Source organism: Vidua macroura, chromosome 15, assembly GCF_024509145.1.
Source record: "Vidua macroura isolate BioBank_ID:100142 chromosome 15, ASM2450914v1, whole genome shotgun sequence".
Taxonomy (NCBI): Eukaryota; Metazoa; Chordata; class Aves; order Passeriformes; family Viduidae; genus Vidua; species Vidua macroura.
This window is the reverse complement of record NC_071585.1, coordinates 1,741,115-1,763,595: the sequence shown is the minus strand read 5'-3', so window position 1 is coordinate 1,763,595 and position 22,481 is coordinate 1,741,115. Positions and strand designations below refer to the sequence as shown.

The following is a 22,481-nucleotide window of genomic DNA, read 5'->3' as shown; positions in this document are numbered from 1 at the left end:
CATGTTTGGAATTTGCCTGCCGGGGGTGCTGGTGTGGGAGCACAAGGGCTTTCTACCCACTTTAATTAAGCTGTTTTTTAACAGGAAATCTCATTGGGTAAAATTTAGCCTTGATAATAGTTAATAGCAAAACTTATTGGCTATAGAGGAGCTAGGATTGTCCCTAATTAGTCTTTTATAAGGCTGTTATTTTTTTTTTTTTCCTGGTTCTCTGGACCCAAGGGCCCTGACTGAAGAGCAGGGCTCATTCAGATCCTCCCTACAAAAGCTCTGCCTTTGCTGGGCCTGCAGGGGCACAGCCCCAGGTCCTGTCCCCACACTGCAGAGGCTCATGGTGCAGGTCTCTGGGTCTGTGCTGCCCTCCCAAATCCCTGCATGAGCCTGGAGAATCCCCATGGATGTGCAGGAGCACTGAGTGCCCTTCCCTGCAGCCAGGGCACAGCCAAGGCACAGGAGGTCTCTGGAAGCAGGAACTGCTTGAACCCATCCCTGGTGTCTCCACCTCCTGTGCCAGTCTGGTTCTGACTCTGCCCCTTGCCTGGAGTTCTGCCACTCTGACTGGGATTGCTGGTGCTGGGGACGAGCTGGGAAGTGGTGGGGAGCTGGTTTGGGGATGGGCAGGGCTCCAGCAGAGCTCTGGGTCTACAGCATCTCCCTTCCTTCAGTGCTGCTGGAAGAGCCAGGCTGAGCAAGGCTGGGGTTTTACTGCTCAGGGGTTTTTAATCTTCCTTTTCCCTTTTTATCAGTAAGATGGCTTTGAAGCAGAGTCAGTGAGTTGCCCAGCTGGTGCTTTTGGGCATCCCAGTGACTGTGGGAGCTGTCAGAGCCTTGCACAGTGCTGTGTTTGTGTCACCGAGCCCCCATCCTGCTGGATTCACCACACACTGTGTTACACTCCAGCTGTTTATGTTATCTTCTGGTCCTTCCTTCTTTTCCAGCTTGCAAACCTGTTGGAGATATGAACAGCAGAATCCACGGTGGGTTTGCTGTGGATTTATTGTCCAGAGAAGCTGTGGCTGCCCCATCCCTGGAAGTCTCCAAGGTTGGACAGGGCTTGGAGCAACGGGGGCTCATGGAAGGTGTCCCTGCCCATGGCAGAGGGTCAAAGGAGATGATCTTTATGTCTTTTCCAACCCAGACCACTCTGTGATTCAGTGATTTCTTGGTTCTGGTATTTCCACATGCATCTCCTGTAAATTATACCCTGGAGAGCAACAATGAACCTTTGTGGGTCTTAGTTGGCACTGGAGGAAAAAAAAGCAGAACATTGTTAGTCCATGAGTTGAAGTGGGAAATCCTGGCTGGGCGACCCTGCTGGAGTTCAGGGCTGCTGGATGAGACCTGGCATTTCTTTAGGCTTCAACCTGCTGGTACCTGGGAGCCTCATTTCTGGGGGGAGCTGGCTGCTCAGCATCGAACATCTGGACTCAGACACTGCCACCAAAACCCCAAGCTGTGCTGAGTGTGAGTGTGAGTGACTGCAGGGTTACAAAGCAGTCACTGGCCCATGGCTCCACTGCGTGTGCCCATCCTGGTCCCTCTGGGGGGCTGCAGAACTGGGTGGGACCCTGTGGTTTGGGGCACAGGGGCACAGGACATGCTTTGGAGAGCTGCTTGTGGGGTGGAGCTGCTGGTTGTTCCCAACGATGCTGAGGAGCTGCTCAGCAGCACGGCAGCCGCAGGACATGCCAGCCTGTCCCCTCGGGGGACATTCCCAACCCTGTCCCCTCGGGGGACATTCCCAGGCTGTTTGCTCAGGCAGCAGCTGAGGCCCTGCTGGCCTGGCCAAACAAACCCTTGGCTCCAAGCCAGAGCTCGCACAAACCCACCCACCTGCTGGGAACCTCTGCAGTGTCCCCGTGTCCCATAGCAGTGTCCCCATGTCTCTGACAGTGTCCCCATGTCCCGCAGTAGAGCCCTGCAGTGGGCTGGCTCTGACCACACCTGAGGAACACCTGCAGCAAGGCCCTGGTCCCCGCAGAGCCAAGAGCCAGCCCCCAGCACCAGGTGAGATTTGTCCATCCGAGGCATGCCCAGCTGCCCTGAGCCCTGGCAGGGCTTTCAGGTGCTCTCATGTTGAATTTTTAGGGTTTGAACAAGGGCTCTCCCTGAAGCAGGCAGGGACATCAGCGGTATCTTCAAAAGGGGAAAAATAGATGTCACCTGCTGTTATGTTATGAGAAAAAATGATGGATCCCAGAGACTCCTAATGCTTCCTCTGGCCATGTTAAAGCCTCTGAGGGGCACTGCCATTACCACACAGCAGACAAGTGTCACCTCTGCCTCCCAGGTCCCCCAGCTGAGTCATCCAGAGCCAGAGAAGCACCAGGGGGTGATCCCAGGTGAGCATTCCTGTTGCTGCTCCGTGCAGCAGGAGGTGGTGGGCACAGCTGGTGAGGTGTGGGCTGCCCTTGTGCCACCATGAAGGACTGTAACGTTCTGCAGGCACAAAAATTATTTCTGATTTTTTTCCCCAAATTCAAAAGCACTTCAGAGATTTTCAACTGCAAATCACAATCATATTACAGACTGTTTTTCATCAGCACCTGCACAGGCTGGTTTGGAGCCTCACAGTGCTGCACCAACGGGCTGCCTGGGAGAATGAACCCTGCAATTTTGGCATCTGCTGTTCAGGAGTACAGTAAATATTTAAAGCCACCAGACTGAGGTTTCCAAAGGACTCTAAAGAGATTGATTTCTCCAAACCCCTGTGACTGCAAATGGAAAGTTCGTGCTAGTTTCCTTTCAGCCAGCATTTCCCAGAGAGGCTAAATGTGGATCTGGGCTGTGCTGGAGGAAGTAGGGGCTCGCAGTTCCCTGTTAGGTGCTGTGCCCAGATCCCTGTGCTCCCCAGTGCTGGCTGCAGCACATGGGGTGCGACAGGGACGTGCTGTTCTGCTCAGACACGCCATGCTGGAGCTCCTCCTGTGGCACCGGATGTCTCATTGTGTTTTCCCTCTTGGCTCCCGCCATGCATCCTCCATCTCCTTTTTTTTTTTCTGAGGGTAAAATCTGGTGTCTCCAGCCAAGCTCACAAGTGCTGGATCTGGGGATGAGGCTCCATCCCTGGCTCATGCTCGCAGGGGGCTCAGGCTGGCAGGGTGTGCTTGACAGGAGGGATTAGGGACAACCCTGGGGTCAGCCCAGGCTGGGATGAGCAGCCCTGGGAGAAGGACCTGGGGGCAGGAGCTGGACCTGCCCCGACCCAGAACCCCCAGCCCTGGGCTGAGCCCAGTGAGGGCAGCAGGTTAGGGGGGGATTCTGTCCCTGTGCCCAGATGAGCCCCCACCTGCAGAGCTGCCCCAGCCCTGGGCCCAGCACAGGGAGGAGCTGGAGCTGCTGGAGAGAGTCCAGGAACTGGCACCCAGAGAAGCTGTGGCTGCCCCATTCCTGGAAGTATCCAAAGCCAAGTTGGACAGATTTGGAGCAACCTGGGACAGTGGAAAATGTCCCTGCCCATGGCAGGGGATGGCACTGCATGGGCTTTGAGGTCTCTTCCACCCAGGCCATGCTATGATTCTATGGTTCTATGACTGATAACTCTGAAGTTCACTGCCATGGACAGGAACAGTTTCTGTCATCACAAGGACAGATCTAAATTCCCGTGTGACACCTCTTTAAAGAGAAGCTGATTGAAGTGTCCCCCACAGGCAGGGTGTTTTTCCTTCTGCTCCTCACCTGCTGCTCATGCTTGGGCAGCCTGAGGAGCTCCCTGACTCCTTCCTTGCCAACACTAACATCCAGCCCTGGGAAAAAACCCCAGTTAAACACAGCACAAATTGTCTGGGCTCAGACATGCAGGGATGTGTCAAACCAGAATGGGAGGGAGATACCAGCAGTAAATAATGCTTTTGTAAACAGTCTCTCTCCATCTTTCTTTTTGACTCCTTCAGGCCCTGAAAGGCCACACTGAGCTCACCCCAAAGCTTCTCCTCTCCAGGTGAACAATCCCAGCTGTGCCAGCCTTTCCTCCCAGCAGAGCTGCTCCATCCTCTGCTCATCCTGGAGCCTCCTCTGGCCGGACTCCAGCAGCTCCAGCTCCTCCCTGTGCTGGGCCCAGGGCTGGGGCAGCTCTGCAGGTGGGATCCTGCTCCTTCTCCTCCTTGGGTGCTGAAGTAGAATTCCTGTGGGCAGAAAATGGGGCAGAAAGGAGGTGCTGAATCTGTCGGGGCAAGGCCAGGGGCAGCTCCCTCTTCCTGCCAGCCCCAGCTGCTCCTGTCACAGGCTTGGGAATGTTTCCCATCTCCGCCCTGGAACACTGAACCAGGCTCTGCTGAGCCCGCCCGAGGCCAAGCTGTGCTCGCGAGGAGCTGCACGCCACGGGAGGCAAACCCTGGAATGAGGGCAGGGAGCGCTGTCCCCAAACCCTGTCAGCGAGCATCGGGACAGCGCTGGCTCCGCAGGAAGAGTGGGCAGCAGGAAGAGGAGAATCATAATGATGTCAACGCAAATTTGGGCTGAAATGATGTGAGTGAAATCCCCAAAGATGCAATGCCAAGAATAATAAAACCAAGCAGAATGCAAGAAAGCCAAATTACGACAAATAACATGGGGGGAGGGCAGGGGGAGAGAAGAACTGATGGATCAGGCAGAAGAAATGCAGGCAAGGGGCAGAGGCAAGGGGCATCAAACCAAGCGGTGCAAATCCCAAACCCAGCCAGTGTCCATGGAAAAATCTGCCAGGGGAGATGGTGGGCGATGTGGGGCAGGACGAGGCAGAGATGGAGCTGTGGGCATGGACAACAGGCTGGGAGTAACATCACACCAAACAGGACTCAGGAGCAGGAGAAACTCACCTGAGGAGCAGCAGGTGAAGTGCAGAGCCGTGTCCTGCTGGGCACAGCCAGGGCTCCTGCAAACACAGCTAGCTCCCTGAGGTGGATGGACATGTGCCAAGGATGGGATGAGTGCTGGGGACTGGGACCTAGCTCCCTGCATGCCCTGAGCACTGGGAGTCCCAGGACAGGGCTTGGGATGTGCTTTACCAAGGGGTGCCAAATACAGCCCCCACCTCCCTGCAGCCACCCAAGGCAGCTCAGCCACTCCCTCTGCAGGTGGGGAAACTGAGGCATTGGGAGGGCAGGCAGCAGGGCCTTCGGGTGTCTTCCCTGCTGTCCGTGGACATTTCCCTCCCTGTTGGAGGGATACATCCCACTGACACCAGCTTTGGGATGGAGGTCGGGCAGCAGCAGGAGGGGTGTGGGATCTGCCTTTCTCCTGGCTCCCAGCTCCCCGGTGGAGAGTGATGGCTCAGCCTGGCAAGGATGGGCCCCACCCAAACCCTGCCCAAGCTCCCGCTGTGCAGAAAGCAGGACCTTGACCCTGTTTGTCACCTTGGAGAGGTGGCAGCAGCATGGCTAGTCCCAGTCCAAGCCCAACTGCACTTGTCCCCAGCCCAGAGCCCAGCAGAGCTCCGGGGGAGCAGGAAAGCAGCTCACAGAGCTGATTTACAGCTGCTTCACACCGTGCTGTTGCCCGGATCCCCTGGCCCAGAGGAGTGGAGTCAGCAGGCGCGTGGCGCTGCCCACCTGCGGGCACAGCCCCGCGCACGGCTCGGCGCGGCTGCCTCTAATCACCCTCCGTGCTGAAGGATTAACAGCAGCAATCTTGTTCCCAGCCACCCTCCAGATGATACAGCATAATAAGACATATAACAGCCCCTTGGAAAAGAGAAAGTTATAGTTCCCACAGCAACTGTAACTCAGCCATTTTATACATCTATATATATATTAAGGCATAAATTTAACAACATATATTTTAATGCAAAATACCAGCGATGCACAAGGGGACAAATAACAGTGGTTGAGGGATCCATAACATTTGGCTTTCCCTGCTTCCCACTGATGGAATCTCACCAGCAGCAGCACGGTGAGGAAGATGGATCCATCCCACTTGTGGCCCTCTTCCACCTGCTGCTCCTGGTTTTTTGGCAGGGACAGGCACAGACACCCCATCCGTGCACCTCTGGGCCACCCACATGCACAGACATGGCACAGTGCACGGGAAAGGTGCACAGTGCATGGCACATCCCACAGGATGCCACGGAACATGCGTGGCTATGGCAGGGATTTCTCCCGCTGCTCATCAGGCTGAATGCAGAATAAGAGCCTTTTGACAGAGTTCTGGGGTTTTTACTTTTCCAGCTATCAGCTGGAATTGTACAACAGGGATATAGTTCTCGATTACATTTTATGAAATGGCTCAAACCCATGTTGTTTCAGCTCATTTTCCCAGGCAGCTCCCAGCCACTGGCAGCAAAGCATGCACTGCCCATGCCGGGCTGCTCCTCACAGCTGGAAAACCTTGGGTGGCTCCTGCCAGCCTGGAGAACCTTGGGTGTTTCCTGCCTGTCCTTGCAAACGTGGGTGCCATGCTCTGTTCCTCACAATGGGGTGCATCCTGCCATGGCAGAGCTGCTTTCCCTCCCAGACACCCAAAATCCATCCTGGAGGGAATACATTCCCCATCCTGGGGCAAGAGGGGGGTTTAATGCATGTCCTGAGGTGGCACAGCCATGCCCAAGGCTGCTGCTGCTGAGCAGGGGATGCTGAGGAGGTGGGAGCAGCCTCATTGGGGACATCCCCATCATCCTGGGAGGATAAGGGGTTTCAGGGATTTAAGCTGGGCTTCTGACTTTGTGCCTCACCAGCCCTGCTTTGTGGTCAGTGTGCCGGCCTTTACTCTGCTGGGCTGTAGCAGGGGTGGCTCTGCTCGCCTGCCCATGTACCTGGCTCTGCACCCCAGGGCTGGCTCTGCTGCCCCCGGGGGGGGTCTCTGGAGCAGAATAAAGGACATAAAATGCTCTGCTTGCAGCATTTTATGCTCGTGTCTTAACTCGACATAGCATTATATCATCTCGATATTGCAATGAGAGAGCTGAGCTGTGGCTGCGGTTATGACCGATGCTGCCTGGCAGTCTGTGCTATAAGCACCTACGTTTACACTTCAATTAGTTTGCTTAATTGCATCGTCCCCTCTCTGGCTGCCTTGTGGGGAGAGCTGGTCTGGGCTGTGCTGCTTTGCTGGCTGCTGTGGCCCCTCTCCCGTCTCCTCCCAGACAGGCAGAGCTGGGATCGTGGCAAGTCTGAATTGCAGTGCCTGGTAGAGAAATACATATATCTGTATGTATGTATGTGCGATGCTTACAAAGCAATCCCAGCTAATCTCTCTATCCAGGCAGGGCTTTAGGATGTCCTTTCAGCAGGGATTTGTGGAGTTTGGTAGTTATTTTCTAAGAATGCATTACCTGGGGTTTCCGATGAATAATGTAGGTCCTTGTTCTGCAACTTACTTACAAATGTCGAACCTTAAACCACTGAGTCAATGGATCTACTTGTGCACTTAAAGTTAGGGACAGGTTTAAGTGTGGCAGTAAATCAGGGCTGTGCTGCCTGCCCTGGTCCTGCTGGTTGGGGGTGCTGATGGAAATGGCAAATGGTGTTCAAATTATGGAATGGTTTGCATTGAAAAGCACCCTGGAGATCATCTCATTCCACCCCCTGACATGGGCAGGGACACATTCCACTATCCCAGGTTGTTCCAAGCCCCATCCAACCTGGTCTTGGACACTTCCAGGGATCCAGGGGCAGCCACAGCTTCTCTGGGCACCCTGTGCCAGGGCCTGCCCACCCTCACAAGGAGGAATTTCTTCCAGTCATCTAATCTAAATTTCCCTTAAGTTTTAATCCATTCTCCCTTGTTCTGTCACTCCAGTTCCTGATGCAGAGTTCCTCTCTGGCTTCCCTGCAGCCCCTTCAGACTCTGGAAGATGCTGTGAGGTTTCCACACAACCTTCTCTTCTCCAGGCTGAACAGCCCCAGCTTTCTCAGCCTGTCTTTGCAAGGGGAGGTGTTCTAATCCTCTGCTCATCCTGGAGCCTCCTTTGGCCTGGCTCCAGCAGCTCCAGCTCCTCCCTGTGCTGGGCCCAGGGCTGGGGCAGCTCTGCAGGTGCGGTCTCATATGCAGAGCTTACCTTCAGTCAGAAAAACGAAGGAGATGGTGATGCATGGAGCGAGCCAAGTGGGAAAACCTGATCAGACACCCGGTGTCACAGGAGATGCTCCACTACGTGTTTGGGATTGCTCAGACCTGGCTATCGGACCTTGCCCTTTGCTTTGTTGCTTTGAAGTTTGTGTGGTCCCACCTCTGGCATCCCTTCTCTCCATCCTGTGACTGCACCTGACAGCTCCAACTCCACACCCAGCTCCCCATCACCACAGGAATTGCCCTGGGGAGTGTCTATTCTGGACACAGAGACGAGCCCTGGTGGGGACACCAACAAATCAAATGTGTGTGTGGCTCTGCCCGTGGCCTCAGCGGATCCGTAGCACAGCCCCATGTCCACATAACGCTGGGCACACCCCAGAGCGTTGCTGGGCACGGGGCTGTGCTTTGGAGTCCTGGGGGGTTTCATTTAAACCCCGCTGTGAGGGGAGGGAGGGAGGGAGGCAGTCCCCCAGTGCCAGAAAGGGATGGATGCAGGTGCTGAGCACCCTTCCAGAGCAGGGGATGATCTGAGGGTTTGCTGCTGCGGGAACAGAATGGGGAAGTTGAGCACAAAGCTGGACCTGGCACTGCCAGCTGCCCCGGGCCAGGAGGTGTTCCTGAAACACGGGCACTGCTGCTCCTCTGCCACGGAGGAGATGGGAAAGGTTTTGGTGCCTGAGCTGGGCAGACGTGCTGCAGAGCCCTTTGGAAAAGTGTGCAAGAATGAAATCCCACCTCTGCTCCCTGCAAAGCCCCAAGGTGAGGGTGCCCTGGCAGGGGCTCCCTCCAGCCCACTGCTACCCCACTTTGGCAGGTGCTGGAGAAGGGGATCGCTGGGCTCTCCCCACCGTGCCCGGATCCATCCCAACCCCCGGGAGCTGCTCCCTGAGCGGAATCAATGGGAGCTGCAATAGATCTCCCTTGGATATTCCTGGCTGCGTGCCCTTGGTGCCGGGGCTGCGGCGCTCCCAAGTCAGCGGCAGCAGGACGTGAAACCCTTCAGTCTTGCCAAATGCCTTTTTTACAAATTATTATTATTTTTGGCTCCTATGTGTGCAGCGTGTGTGCTGCCGATGGGGAGGCACCGGCAGAGGAGCCCTCCGCAGCAGGAGGGACCGACCCATCCCGGAGCACAGCCCACGGGCACACGGCAAGGCGGGCTTTCAGCAGAGACCTAATTAGCAGTTCTAATTAGCCTCGATTTCCTTGTCACCTGCAGGTCCCAGCTCCTGCTCAGGCTGCATTGCAGAGCTAAAGCATCAACGGGAACGTACGGGCGGGGGATCCCTCCCGGTGACAGCACCCCGGGCTGGCACAGCCTTCCTCACCCTCCTCTTCCTCGGACAGGGACATGGGCGGGCGCGGGGAGGGACAGCGAGAGATAGCAGCGCTAACTAAACTCCTCCCGAACCGCTCTGGCTGGCAGGGAACTTCTCCGAGGGGAATCGGGAATCGTGGTAGAGTTGAAAAAATGAGGGCATGGGGTAGAGGGGCAATAAGGCGTAAAATCACAGCTGGGTAAAAGGAGAGAAAGCGCTTTGTATGCAGTGAGCTCTGCTCTGCTTTTCCTTCCCTGAGCGGGGTTGAGAAGTGATGCTCCCAGCCCATCCCTCCCGGCACAGCTCTCCCGCACAAGAACCAGAGGCATGTCTTTGCCTCAAACTTTGCCTTTGGGAAGTTGGGACAGGCAGGATGGTGTTTGGGATGCCCTGTGGACAAGCAAGGGGGAGGAAGCAAAAGCGAGTTTGAAGCACAGAAACCCACGGCTGTTCTGGGAATAGGGAGTCACAGACACGTCCGTGCCCCCTTGGAGAGGTGGAGAGGGCCTGGCAGCAGCACTGGGAGCTGCTGGCAAAACTCTTCCTCCCCCATGGCGCTCTCTGGAGAGACTTGTGCTTCCCATGATTGCTTGGACAAATTCTTGTGCGTGAGCCAGCAGCTCTCCTCTTGTCTCTTGTAATTATTGTCCCAGCGTTCTCCTTGAGAGACACCATCTGCTACTCCTCCATCACCAGTCATCTCCCCACTTCCCGGGCGCAGCCCTTTCCCCGGAGAGCTCGGCTGATCGTGCTGATGGTGCAGCTCCTGAGCTCCCGCGCTGCTCGTTAAGCTCCAACACATCAAGGCAGCTGCTCCACCACCTGATGCCCCAGCCACGGGCTCAGGGGCTCTGCTGAGCCCCTGCCTCCCCCAGGACACGCTGGCCAAGAAACGAACAGCCAGGCTGGGGCTGCTGGGCACTGGGAGCTGTGACCCCCCTAAGCCCCTGTCCCCTCTCTCGGTGCCTTGCACAGCTGCTGAGGCAGCCCCAGGAGCTGCTGGGAGTCAGGGAGAGGGTGGGATATTCCCGGGAAGGCAGCGAGAACGGGCAGCCTGGGGTGGGCACACGGGGACCAGCGCAGGGCAGCTGGGGCGACACTGAGGTGGCAGTGGGCGTGTTTGGGGCTGTTACAACTGAAACAAGCACTTTCTGGGTCAGAAACAAGATGCATTTCAGGGAGCTCTGGGGCTCCCAGGAGCAGCAGGGCCGGGCTCTGAGGCGAGGCAGCATGGGGGTAGCGGCAGTGCTCGGCTGCACCGTGTGCCCGGTGCTATCAGTCTCCTGCTTTTAATCAACACCAAATGAGCCTCCGGGGGCCTATTCTCTCACGGCAGCACACCAGAAACTTTCACTGAAGTCAACAGAAGTTACTCACACCCTTAGGCACGAGTCCGTGGTCCTGGGAAGTTGCGAGGGAGCTGTGATTAATGCCGAGCGTCGCAGGCTCGACCACAGCCAGCGCCTGCCTCTTGGTATAATTCACAAGTAAATGTACATTTATATAAAAAATACAGTAAAACCATCACATTTTATTAGGGGAGGGCGCACGATAAATTTTTACGTCGAAGCTTCCAGCAGCCAGAGATGAAAAGTATCTTCAGGAAAATCACTGCCATGGAGACAGGTTTGCATCCCGCCGTATCAGGCGGCTCGTTTGTATTTTTAAGGCATCTCATTAGAGCATTAAATGATCTGTAAAAGGTAAAACCAGCATTTTTCTCAGTGGCTCTGGTGATGGCCAGGCTTTGAGCCCCCACGGAGCAGAGGGTGGTGGCACATGGTCCATTGAGCCCACTGAGCTTGTACCCTCAGCCCCATCCCCAGCCTGTCCCCAGAGCCGGGTGAGAGCACTCATTTATTCATGCTGGCAGACGTCCTCCTAAAAGCCCCAATAAAACCGACTTTCTCTCTGTTTACCAAAATTATTGCCTACAAAAATATGCATGCACCTCCTCCAGGATTTACCCAAAATGGAGCAGTGCGTTGACATCCCTGCGCCTCGGATGAGCCGGGGCTGGGCTCCTCCATGCAGCTTGCCCCTGGCTTTGCGCTGGCACGGAAGAGCTGCCTGTGCGACTCCCTGCGGGCACTCTCCAGCCCTCGGGGCTGGGAAATCCTGCTCCTGGCTGCAGCTCCTGCGCTCCCCCAGCCCTGCTGGCCCCTCTTCCTTCACCGCCAGCCCGTGGCTCCCCCCGGCAGCGTCTGCTTGTCCATCTGTGAGGCTCCGGCACGGGCTCCGAGCTGCCCTTCTGCTCCAGCTCCTGCTCTTCCCTCCCAAATCCCGCACCACGGCGCTGTGAGGCAATGCAATGCTGCAAATGAATGATTTTTAGAGACGACCAAGATCCCATGATCAGAAATTCTTACATTGTTCCTAGGCCAGAAATAAAAGCTGCACCTGAAGTTGTGGAAGTGTTCCAGTGCAGCAGCTCGGGTTTCAAACTGCTGCAGAGCTGGCAAGGAGGGTCCCAGCTTTTACAAGCATGAGAGAAGAAATAAAATGGTCGGGACAGTGAGAGATGAGTGATTTTGCAGACATTTGTCCCTTCCCTTGGCAGTGTTTCAAGGATATCTGGCACCACCTGGATGGGAATGGCTCAGCGAGTGCAGCCGCTCTGGGGAGGAGCTGGGGGACCTTCTGTAGGAAGATGGGGCTGTGCCTGCAGCAGGGATCAGCCTTGGATCAAGAACACCCTTTGCAATGAGCCCCAAAAGTTCCCGTGCATCCCAGTCCAAAGCTGCTCCATTCCCAGCAACCTGGGGCCACTGACAGGAAGCAGCAGGGCTGGGCCAGGAGAAGGATGGGGAGGAACCAGCCTGCAGAGCTCAGCGATGGCTCTGTCATCCTCCCCAGCTCCCAGCAGCATGAGGGAGATTCCCTGGAAGCCTCCAATCCCTTCTTTCCTCAGAAGACTGGGTTTCACCAGTGAGCAGATCTGTGTGTACCTAATGGGAGCCTCCTGAACCCAGCCTAGGCTGGCTGTAAAATAAAGGTGTGCTTTGCGTCACACACAGTATCCTCTGTAAAACATGAGTAATTCACAAAAAATCATCCCCACCCCTGGACTTGTAGAATTTCTGAAGTGCTCAATATTTTTTATGAAGTGTTTCTAACCTTCTTTTTGGTGAAGAAAAGCTTGACACGGGAGCAGCTTACCTGCTCATAAATTAGTAGGAAAATTAAAGAGGTTGTACAGCCTTTTTTTTTTTTTTTTTTAATTTCACTACATTTAACCCAGCCCACGCTTCTAAAATATTTGGTGGTGGTAGTGCTCCAGAAGGGGAAATTTGGGCTGAGCAGCACCTGGCTGTGCCCAACTGGGCTCCATCACTTGGGCCCTTGCTTTTCCAACAAGGAAAGGAGCAGTGCTGCTGCTGAAGTGCTAAGTGAGGAAGCATAGGAGCTTGTAAAAGGGCAGGATCACCACTGGTTCTGTGGCCTGGATCCTGTATTTTTCCAGTGGCTTTTGCTCCAGGCTCCATGGCTCTCAGCCAGGCCAGGAGCAGCCTTTGCCCTCCGAAGCGTGGTTGGCGCTGCCCGTTGCAAACACTATTAATCAGAATTTTAGCCTCTCATTAATAAGGAGGAGGAGGCTGGGAAAAGGAACCTCAATTAAGTGAGGTGAAAGTTAAAACATCAAGAAAAGCTTTTAATTGAAGCACAGCCCTGCAGGGAAATGCAAAGTCACTTGTTTGGCAGCCTTACAGATGGTGGGAATGTCACACTTTGGAGAAAGGAGAGGGAAATCAGGAGCTGGGGTGGTCAGGAGCTTTGAAGAAGTAGGACGTGTACAGAGGGATGAGAGGGAAGGGAGGAGCACTGCTGCCTGTGGCTGACACAGCCTGGCTCCCAGGGCTGGCCCATCCCTGGCACCTCCACTCCTTTGGGCATAGCAGCGTTCCTTGGAGCTACCCACCCCAGCCAGCACCCAGGGAAGCCCCACATACCCCTCTGAGTGTGAGCAGCTCTCCAGGCTATGGGAAGGTTTCCCTTTAACTCAAAGTGTTAGGGGAAAATGCAGTTTTCTGTTAATCACATCCCACGTGGCAGCCCCAGCCAGTTTGTTGTGCCTGCCTAGATGCTGCCTTGGCAGCAGGGGCTTGAGGGAGCAGGACCCTGCAGCTTTTCTCTTCCCTATTTTCATTTGACTTTCTTCTTCTCTCTCCTCTCCTTTTCCTCAGTTCTAGCTGTGTTTTGTTGTTGCCCTGTCCTGTCCCTGAGGGATATCCTGAGTGAGAGGTGACACATCCAGCAGTGGTGTTTTCCACAGAAATATCTTCCCTGTCTTTAGTTTATGACCAGGAGGAATAATCAGAGGAAGATTTGAGTCCCCCCTCCACATCCTTAGAGAAACCACCCCAAAAGCTCCTTCCTTTTCAGATGGGGTGGGAATAACTTTGCTGGATTTTGGCGAGTTCAGATTTGTGCTTGCCAGGTTTCACCTCAGATCATTCCTGGTGGGCTCTCAGCTTTCACTCTCTGACTGCTGCTCCCAGGAGATGTCACCCTCTGCAGGAGGAGAGCCCCTCAAGGAGTGTGAGGTATGGCACAAGCCCAGCTTAATCAGTCTCGAGAACATAAATACTTGCAGAGGGAAGAGTTATGGCTGTGAAGGTCCTGCAGCTCTGCAGCTTCCCCGAGGTTTTATCTCAGCTCTGAATTAGTGGGAAGCAACAGCTGCCACTCCAGTGAGAAGGATGCTTCTCTGAAGGGCACCTCACAACAAGGAGGTGGAGACCTTGGAGCTGCTGGAATGGAGGGGGATGTTCCCTTTGGCTGTGCTGATGCCCAGGGCTGAGTTCTCAATCATATCCTGGAGAACTGGTCTGCAGGCAGGAGTGTAAGAAAACCAGGCTGCTACACCAATCTGAGAACCATAAGATCAGAGGAGCATTGGGAAGACTAACACTGACATCACAGCAATCTCAGGGCAGGCTGGGAGCCAATCTAATGCCACATTAGTGGCAAGTCAAATTTTAAATCATCTTTTCCCCTAAAAGTCTTTTCTAAGTTTCATGCTCATCAAATCAAAGGAGCAAACTCCAGATCTGACCAGAACTAACCAGTCTGGCCCAGATCTCCAGCTCTGGCTGGCACACACAGTGAGATGCTGAGGAACAGCCTCCTCCTCCCTTTGGGGACTTAACAGCAACAATGATTCAGTGAGTAGATTGAAACAAGGAATAAACTCAGAAACTTCAGCACCTGTTGGCTGATCACAGGGAAAATGAAGAGAAAGAACTCAGTGCCTGAATTATTTGTGATGAGTTAATTATGCTGGAAAAGGATGATGGAAGACAGAACAGCAGTCAAAATTCTCTGCCTTTTCCCACCTACGCAGTTTTCTCAGATCTACTCAAAATTAATGTGGAGTTCAATATCAGACCCTCTCAAGACCTGGGTGAGTCTGAGTCTGAGCCTGAGCATTTTTTGATGTACTACTCTGTCCAGTAGTACTGTTGCCTTGGTTTTTTGGATGTCTCCGAGATGTAAATCAGGTGGGAAGTGAAAGGCTGATAACCCAACCCCTGCTTCTGCAGTGCAGGTGACAGCCCTCCCTGGATGACCCTTAGCACTGCAAGATAGGACAGAGCTCTCACCTTATTAGACCAGCCTAGAAATAATGTTGTCATAGAAAAGCAGAAAGCAAAGTGCAAAGCCCAGGAGGTGGTAGGAGGGGAAGATGAGGCACAAAGGCCAGGAGCTGAGAGCTCCTGGGGACATTTGGGGCTGGGAGATGTGAGGCCAAGAGGAGCACTTCCCACCAGGACTGAGCTTGGTGACCCTCCCCCAGCCCTGGGCAGGTCCATGCTCAGCCCCTCAGGACTGGCACTGGGGGAAGGATCTTCCCAGCTACCTGCAGGATTTACACAGCTCTAATTTTCTACCCTGCTAAAAATTGCACATCTCCTGGGAAAGCTGCTTTCCCAAGAGACTTCCCACGGAATCCTGCATATCCCAGGGGGCTGCAGAGCACCCAGCAAGCTCCGGGGTGTGTAGGCTCAAATAAATCCAGAAGCACATGGGGTATTCCCCATGGGAAGTGCATTATCTGCTCTGGTGCACACAGCAGCTACAGCAGCGATGAAAACCCTGCTGGGATCAGCAAACCTTTAATTAATGTCAATTTTGCAGAAAATAGTGGATGTCCAAAATGACCCTGTGATGAATTGAGGCATGCTCTTGCTCTGTTTTCTTTAATCACATGCATCAGGATTTATGGAGACATCCAGGCTGTTTTCTGAGCTTTAGGGGGCTCATTTTATTAAAAATCCATGGGTTTTTATGCATTTGGTAATGGATTTCTGATGGTATTGTGAAACTGGAGAGAAGCCACTAGTGGGGACTCTTTGGGGCATCGCTCTCGGCACCTAAAGAAGGAAAAAAAAATGGAGAGGGAAAAACTTAATGAAAAAATATATTTGTATAAACAATCAATGAAGATCGTGTTTGTGTGTTAAACAACCACCTTGAAATTGGTCTGTCTCAAAGGACTGAGCAATTGCAGACTACCTTAGCATGAATGATTTATGACATTCATGAACTTGGCAACTACATCAGTTTTCCTAAACCTGGCAGCAAACACCACTTGCATATTAAGTGAAGATTTATGATTTATAAAACTCACCTCATTATGCAGAGGAACACGAATTGTCTTATGTGTGCAGTCTATAACTCCTGGGACAGATGAAAAGGCAGCTATGACACACAATTTATGTGTTCTTGCTGCTGAGGTGGTGAGGGAAAAGCAAGGAGAATAACTCGGGCTTTGAGCTGGGTGCCTTCAAAGCTGTCCACGTCCCTCTCCCCCCAGGATGATGCGGTGGCTAAAATTGCCTGTTCTCTTGGAGGAATAAAAAAAAATCCCTTGCAAAGATTAATGGTGGAGGTCATTTGAATCAATACTCAAAATGATGCCCTCCCTCCAAAAACCACCAGGATTGGAAGCATCTGAGGGGCCTCTGTGGAAATCACACACTTGGTGTTGAGCTCACCGCTCGTATTTTTCCCCACCTTGTCCTTTCCTGATCCTCCTCACCCAAGGACACAGCTTCCTGGCTTCAAGGAGTGGAGACTTTTGGTCTGGAAGAGGTCAAACTGTGGCTCAGGTTAGGGATGGAGCTCATGGCCCCCAGCAAGGAGTGAAGCATCCACGTGAGCCCTGGGTACAGCTGGATTCCCTCACTGCAGGTCAGGGCAGCATTTGAAAGGCCGCAAAACACACAGGGCTGATGGATTGAAAAATGAGTGACATGATCCAAGGAGAAAACACCCCAGGGCAGTATTCACCCAAATCTACTGCATGAGTTTGAGTGAATCGTGGTTTGTGTGTCCTTGTTTCTTCATTTGCTCAAACAATACAGCTCAAAACTAGACAGCAGATGCTGGTGCAGTTGGATGGGCAGTGCCGTGGGGGGCTCTCAGGGGGTCCTGGAGCACTCTGGAGAGTGCTGAGGGCAGGAAAATTCCAGTCCAGGGCTTCCCCTGCATACCCAGGGCACCAGAGGACATGGACACCTCCTCTTTGTCTGGCTTGAGTAGGGCTCCCACAGGCTGCACAGGGGTGTCTGTGCTGTCCCTAGGCTCGTGGAGGGGCTGAGTCCCCACAAGACATCACTGCTGCCTGGGGCCAACCTCGGGCTGCTCCTGGACATGGCTGGGTGTCACAGGCAGAACAAGGGGTGCAGCAGGGCCAACAGGCTGCCACCCAGCAGGGCCATCGGGCTGTCACCCAGCAGTGCAGCCTCATGTAGGGTGTGACCCTGGCAGGAAGCTCCTTCCCCACAGCCTCACCAGAGCCAGCTCCTGCTGAGGGAAGGAGAGATCTGGGAGCAGCAGCTCACACGCAGCCCCTGAGCTGTCCCTCAGCCCTGCAGCCACTTGCTAATGACACCCAGGGGCTTTGGCTTCTCCTGCAGGAGAAAAACATATGTGAGGCCTTTGGGTCTGTGTTATAGATGGGTAATGCGATGATTGGCTCTCACAATTAAGGAATGACTATCGCGTGTGCGTTATGAGAAGTTTTGTTGATGTACGGTTCCGATATTGCAGTTCGCTGTTTGCTCTCCCCAAAGTGCCCCCTCCCCTCCCTGGCTGTGAGGCCCAAGTGCGAATGGGCTTGTTGCTGGGGGGCGTGGCATGGCAACACCTGACCTCCAATCAACTTGCAAGAAATGATCTCCACCAATGGGTGGCAGAGAAGAGTTGACTGACAGGCTTGGGAGGGGCCAGGGTTGGCTGCACCTCCAGGGGTTTAAAAGGCGGAGCAGCCATTTTGTGGCCGAGTTTGTGGTAGTCGGTCATGCTGTCAGCATTGCTGGTTTTCCTTATTCTGTCCTTTGTTGTATTTGTAATGGATTAATAAGCCTTTGAAACTTTTAAAGTGAGCAGTCATTTCTCACAGTCTATAACTGGCTGTAGCACTATCTGAATGTGTTAAAAGCTGTCTCGGCCTGCTCTGGCTCCTTGTGCCTGCCCCGGGCTGCCTTTGGCAGTGCAGGGAGCTGGGGAAGGGACGTTCCAGCAATCCCGGTCCAGCCAAGCACCCCCTGCCCCCAGCTAAGCAGGGACTGCAGGAGCTGCTGGAGTTCAAGATGTGGAGGTCTTGGATGTGTCCTTCAGCAATGAAGGAGTTGGCTGGTGCCAAATGTGTTTGTGCTGTGGCTTGGTCAAGCCAGAAGGCTCAGCAAGCAGGAAGTGAGCAGCTGAGGCTGGAGGCAGTCAGGATGTTCTCTTGCTGCTGTTCAGGGGGGACACAATTCATTCTTTATTTTCTGCAGTAAAAACCTGCACTGAGGCTCTTCAAAATATATGTTGGTGCTATTGAAGAGGAGGGAGTTGGGAATGTGAATGATTTTGTTTTCCTCCCTTATTGTGTTATTGCCAAGGTAGCAGAGAAGGAGAATTTCTTCTGTCTGAGCACAAATCAGGAATTCTCCTCCTCCAAATGTTACCCTTTTGTTCATATCTGTCTCATGAGACTGATTCCAAAATGACATTATTGTAACTGTACATATTAAATAAATCACAGGCTCTACCTGGGCCACGTGTGTTGGCAACAGCTGATCCACCAGAAGCTGCAGGCCTCTCTCTCTTCTGGCTCTGTGTTCAGACAGCAGAACAAAGCAAAGTGTGTTTGCACAGAGCAGCTGATGAGGCTCCTGGCTCCGAGGTTTCCAAAGGGAAGGACGGGTACTGAAGAATAACAAAAGGAAGAGCAGGTATGGATCAGTGGAGTGGTTCTTATTGTTTCCAGAACAAAAAGCTGTGCTCTTCCTCCAAAGACAAAGACACTGGCTGGGGAGTTTTGCATCCTCTGAGCTGCACTGGGAATGGAAAGTGCTAGTTCTTGGTGGTGGCAGAACCTCAGAGAGCAGCTGAAAGCAGCACAGGTGAGAGGACAGTGGCAATGGGCACCCTGAGGAGCCGGCTCAGAGGGGTGGGCGTGGGGACACAGTGACACACCCTTGTGATGGCCTGCAGGAGGGAGCACGGAGTACTTGGGAGTTCCACAGCTGCGAATTTGGTGATTCTGCAAGTACCAGAATGGGGAGGACAGGAGGGCCAGCAGGGAGGGAGAGATTTGTGCAGCAGAGGCACGGGATCTTTCCAAAGCCACTTGACAAGGGAAACGTTTGGGAAACAGGAACAGGGAGATGACTGGGGCTCATGATGGGGTGCTGCAGGGTACGTGGGAGCCTACTCTGAGGCTCCAGGCCAGAGGAGAGGGCTGGGCTATGCTGGAAAACTCCTCCATGGGCCAGGGAAAGTGGGTCCAGCCCAGGCCAGCAAGGAGCAGAGGGAGACTTGTGCCAATGCACAACCTCTTGACAGAGGGGTTCCCAGGGCCTTCCCCTGCCTGTGAGGCTGGGCCCTGTCAGCCTTCCCACCGTGGCACAGCTTGGTGACCTTCAAGCCAGTCTGTCCCCTCAGCAGGGCTGGGACCAGCCTTCAGAGCCTTCCCAAAACCCCTGGCTTTGTACCTCAGCTGCTTCAGATCAGGGTAAAAAAATCTGCAGAGTGCAGCACTTGGAAATTTTCATTTGTACTGCACTAATTGCCCTCATTATTATGGTTCCTGGAGGCACCTCGGATCCTTGTTAAGGCAGCTGCAGTCATGGAGGGGTGAGATGTGGTTTGTCCTCCCTCCGGTCTCCTGCATCCTCGCTGAGTGACAGGGCTCTGCCACTTGCCCTGTAGGAAGGTCTGGTGAGCTGCTGGCAGACACAGGCAGCCTCCCAGCTGCCTTCTTGCTGCCTTGCTGCCTCAGGGTTACTTTCCAATTTATGTTGTGATGCTCTCCAGGCTGATGTTTGTTGCCAGCCCAACTGGGATCATGGGGGTGAAACCAGGGAAGCATGGAAGGATGCTGAGGGGTGACCAGCTCTGTGCTGAATGCCTACCCTAAGTCCTTGTGCTCCTGCTGTGGTTCCCCTGAGATGATTACTTAGCCAAGCATCTGACTGATCCTTCACTGCACCACTGGAGCAATTAAATTACCTGAGTCAAACACCTCCGTCTCTCCCACCCCTGCAGTGGGTTTATTTCTGCCCCCTGCCCCTTCCCACTGCTGCTGTCCTTTGCAGCCCCTCTCCCCCAGCGAGCCCTCAGTGAGCCTGGAGGATAACCCTGGATGCCAAGGCTGCTCTCCCTTCCCGCACACACAGCATGTGGGGCAGTGTGATTCAGCCTGACTCAGGGTGCTGCCTGATGTCATGCTGTGTTTGATCCATCACTGCTTTTCCCATTTCCTTCCACCCAGAGAGCAGGAAAGCAGCTGAAGTGTGGCTGTTTTGGCAGCTGCCTCAATGAGCCTTTTCACACCCAGTCACTTCAAGCCAGGCCAGCATCACTCAGAATAACTTCAGTGCATGTGGGCCCAGTAAACAGGAGCTGCTTTCAAATCCCTGCTCGTGGGGAACAAGGAAGGTGGAGCAGTTAATGTGGAGCCCACCCCACAGGCCTTGAAACACTGGAAGCAGCCCTGGACTGCCTTGGCACTGCCAGATGCCTCTGATGTGCTGCTTACATGAAAAACTCAGGAAAATTCCTTCCATTTTTGTCATTTCCAGTGACATCCTTCTGAGAGAGACACCTGCGGGGCTGACAAATGCACCCCAGTGGTCGGAGGCTTTTTAGGGATGGAATTACAGCCCCACTGTGCTCCTATAAATGCTCTGCTGCTGATCCCTGTGGGAGCAAGGATGGGACATCCCTGTGGAGCTCTGCCTTTGCACCTGCCCAGGGCTGCCTCGCTGTAAGAGCAGCCTCTCCAGTGCTTCATAGCAGCCTCGTGTCTGGCAGCAGTTCATGGCGAGGAAATTCCTTGGGTTGTCACAGGGCCGCGCCCGTGTCGCTGTGCCCATGCCATGCTGCAGGCAGGGGCTGCCTGGTCCTCGCTGTGGATTGTCCAAGAGGAGGGATCACACAGCCTCGGCCTGCAGTCCCCTCCCTGCCAGATTTCCCCTTTCTCCAGGAAGGCCCAAGGGAAGGGAAGTGCAAGCTCAGAAGCTGATCCTGCCCACTGCAGAGCGTGCTCTGGCTCACCTGAAGGCAGCGAGTGGCGGCTCTGGGGCTCTTGCAGGGCTGCTGGGGCTGTAGCTGTGAGCCACCAAGGGCTACGGCCGTGTGCTTTGCCAGCACTGTGGGCTGTGGAGCTCAGTTTGGGGAGCGGAGGGGACATGAGGCAGGCGTGCAAGGGCACAGGACACTGCGAGTGGGGCAGCTGAAAGCAACACCTGAGGGCAGCCTGAAGCCCATAGAGAGCAGAAGAACTTGTTGCACTTGAGGATTGCAGGCTGAAGGTGTGTGCTGGCTTTTTGCTGCGGGCTCAGAGGGACATGGAACGTGGACACGCTTCATGCACTGACACCCCAAGTCACCAGACCCCAACATGATGTGCCCAGGGCCGCTGCAGGTCACACTCCACATAGGAGCAGTCACAGGGGGATTTGGTGACCTTCAGAGGAGAATTTCCTTTTACTCCTCTTTTTAGCCCCTCTCTAGACTGCTGATACGTTTGCCTGTTGCTCCGTGGGCTGCTGCACGAGCTGCTCCCGTCACAGACAGGGGCTCTGAGGGGACAGCGGCCCTCCTCCCTTCCTTCCTCCCTCGGGGGGGAGGGACAGCAGAGCTCCTGGAGCCGCTTCCCAGCGTGTCTGTGCTTCCATCGCTGCCTTGCCAAGAGTTGGGAACTGCCGGTTCCGGCAATGAAGCCGTCACTCTGCCGGCTGTGACTCGGAGCAGGCTGCAAGCAGCGCTAGCACGGCCGGCTGCTGCCCCTGCCTGGCGACTGGAGAGGCTGGCACGGGCACCCGCTTGCCAGACTGGAGGTGGCCCATAAAGGACTCAGCTTTCCATCAGCAGAGATGGCCGAGGGATGAGGTCAGGCTGTTGTGTGTTGCTGTTGAGTAAGAAATGACAGACTCATCAGAAGGTTTATTGCTATATTGCGCTCCTTTTTAGAAGCTGTTCCGATCCAGGTAGATTTGATTGGTCATTTAGTTAATACATTTCACTTGATTGGCTAATTAGACGATGCCCTTCTTATAAACAATCCTTGAGAAAAACAAGAAAACAGAAAGTAGGAAAGGTTGTTTATAATAACAAGTTATTATTGTTTAACTTCAACTCCCTAAAGTCTCCAGGCCGATTCTGGAAAAACCTGTCTGTCGCCCTGTTCTGTTGAGAGTTTTAAAGTTCTTCTAAAAGTTTCCTATGCCTTCTGATATTTACATATTTCAACTGAATTTTCTCACGCATGTTCATGTAAATAATGATTGTTTTGCTTTCTTCTTTGTGGGTGGGGAGAATTGATGGACTGTTGGTTTGACCAGTGTGGTTGGAGAGGTGGCAGTTTCACCCTCCAATCCACTGCCATTTTTGCTATTGTATATATACTGGAGTCAGAAAATATTTGCTTTTCTGGGTTCTTTTTCTTTCCTTTTACATCTAGCCTGCTTCTGTGAGTTATTTTGTGTCGCAGTGTGACACCTGTCTAGCTTTCTTGCTCTCTGACCAGGCTGCCACATCCACAGTTGTGAGCCATGGGAAACACTCTGGTGATCCTGTGGGAGCACTAATCCTGCCCAGTCACAGCAGCTGGGACTGACTGGCCCATGTGGATCCTGACCCTGCAGAATGAACCTGCTCAGGCAGGGCCACACCTGGAGC

At 53.9% G+C, this 22,481-nt stretch overlaps 1 long non-coding RNA gene across 1 annotated transcript; it reads right to left on the bottom strand.

Annotated features, from left to right (window-relative positions):
- Window positions 1-15,445: 15,445 nt before the first annotated feature.
- On the bottom strand, window positions 15,446-18,940 carry LOC128815114 (uncharacterized). The gene is made up of 3 exons (XR_008439552.1): window positions 17,103-18,940; window positions 15,937-16,391; window positions 15,446-15,679 (listed from the first exon to the last, which is right to left on the bottom strand). It is a non-coding gene; the product is annotated as an uncharacterized LOC128815114 (long non-coding RNA).
- Window positions 18,941-22,481: the final 3,541 nt, after the last annotated feature.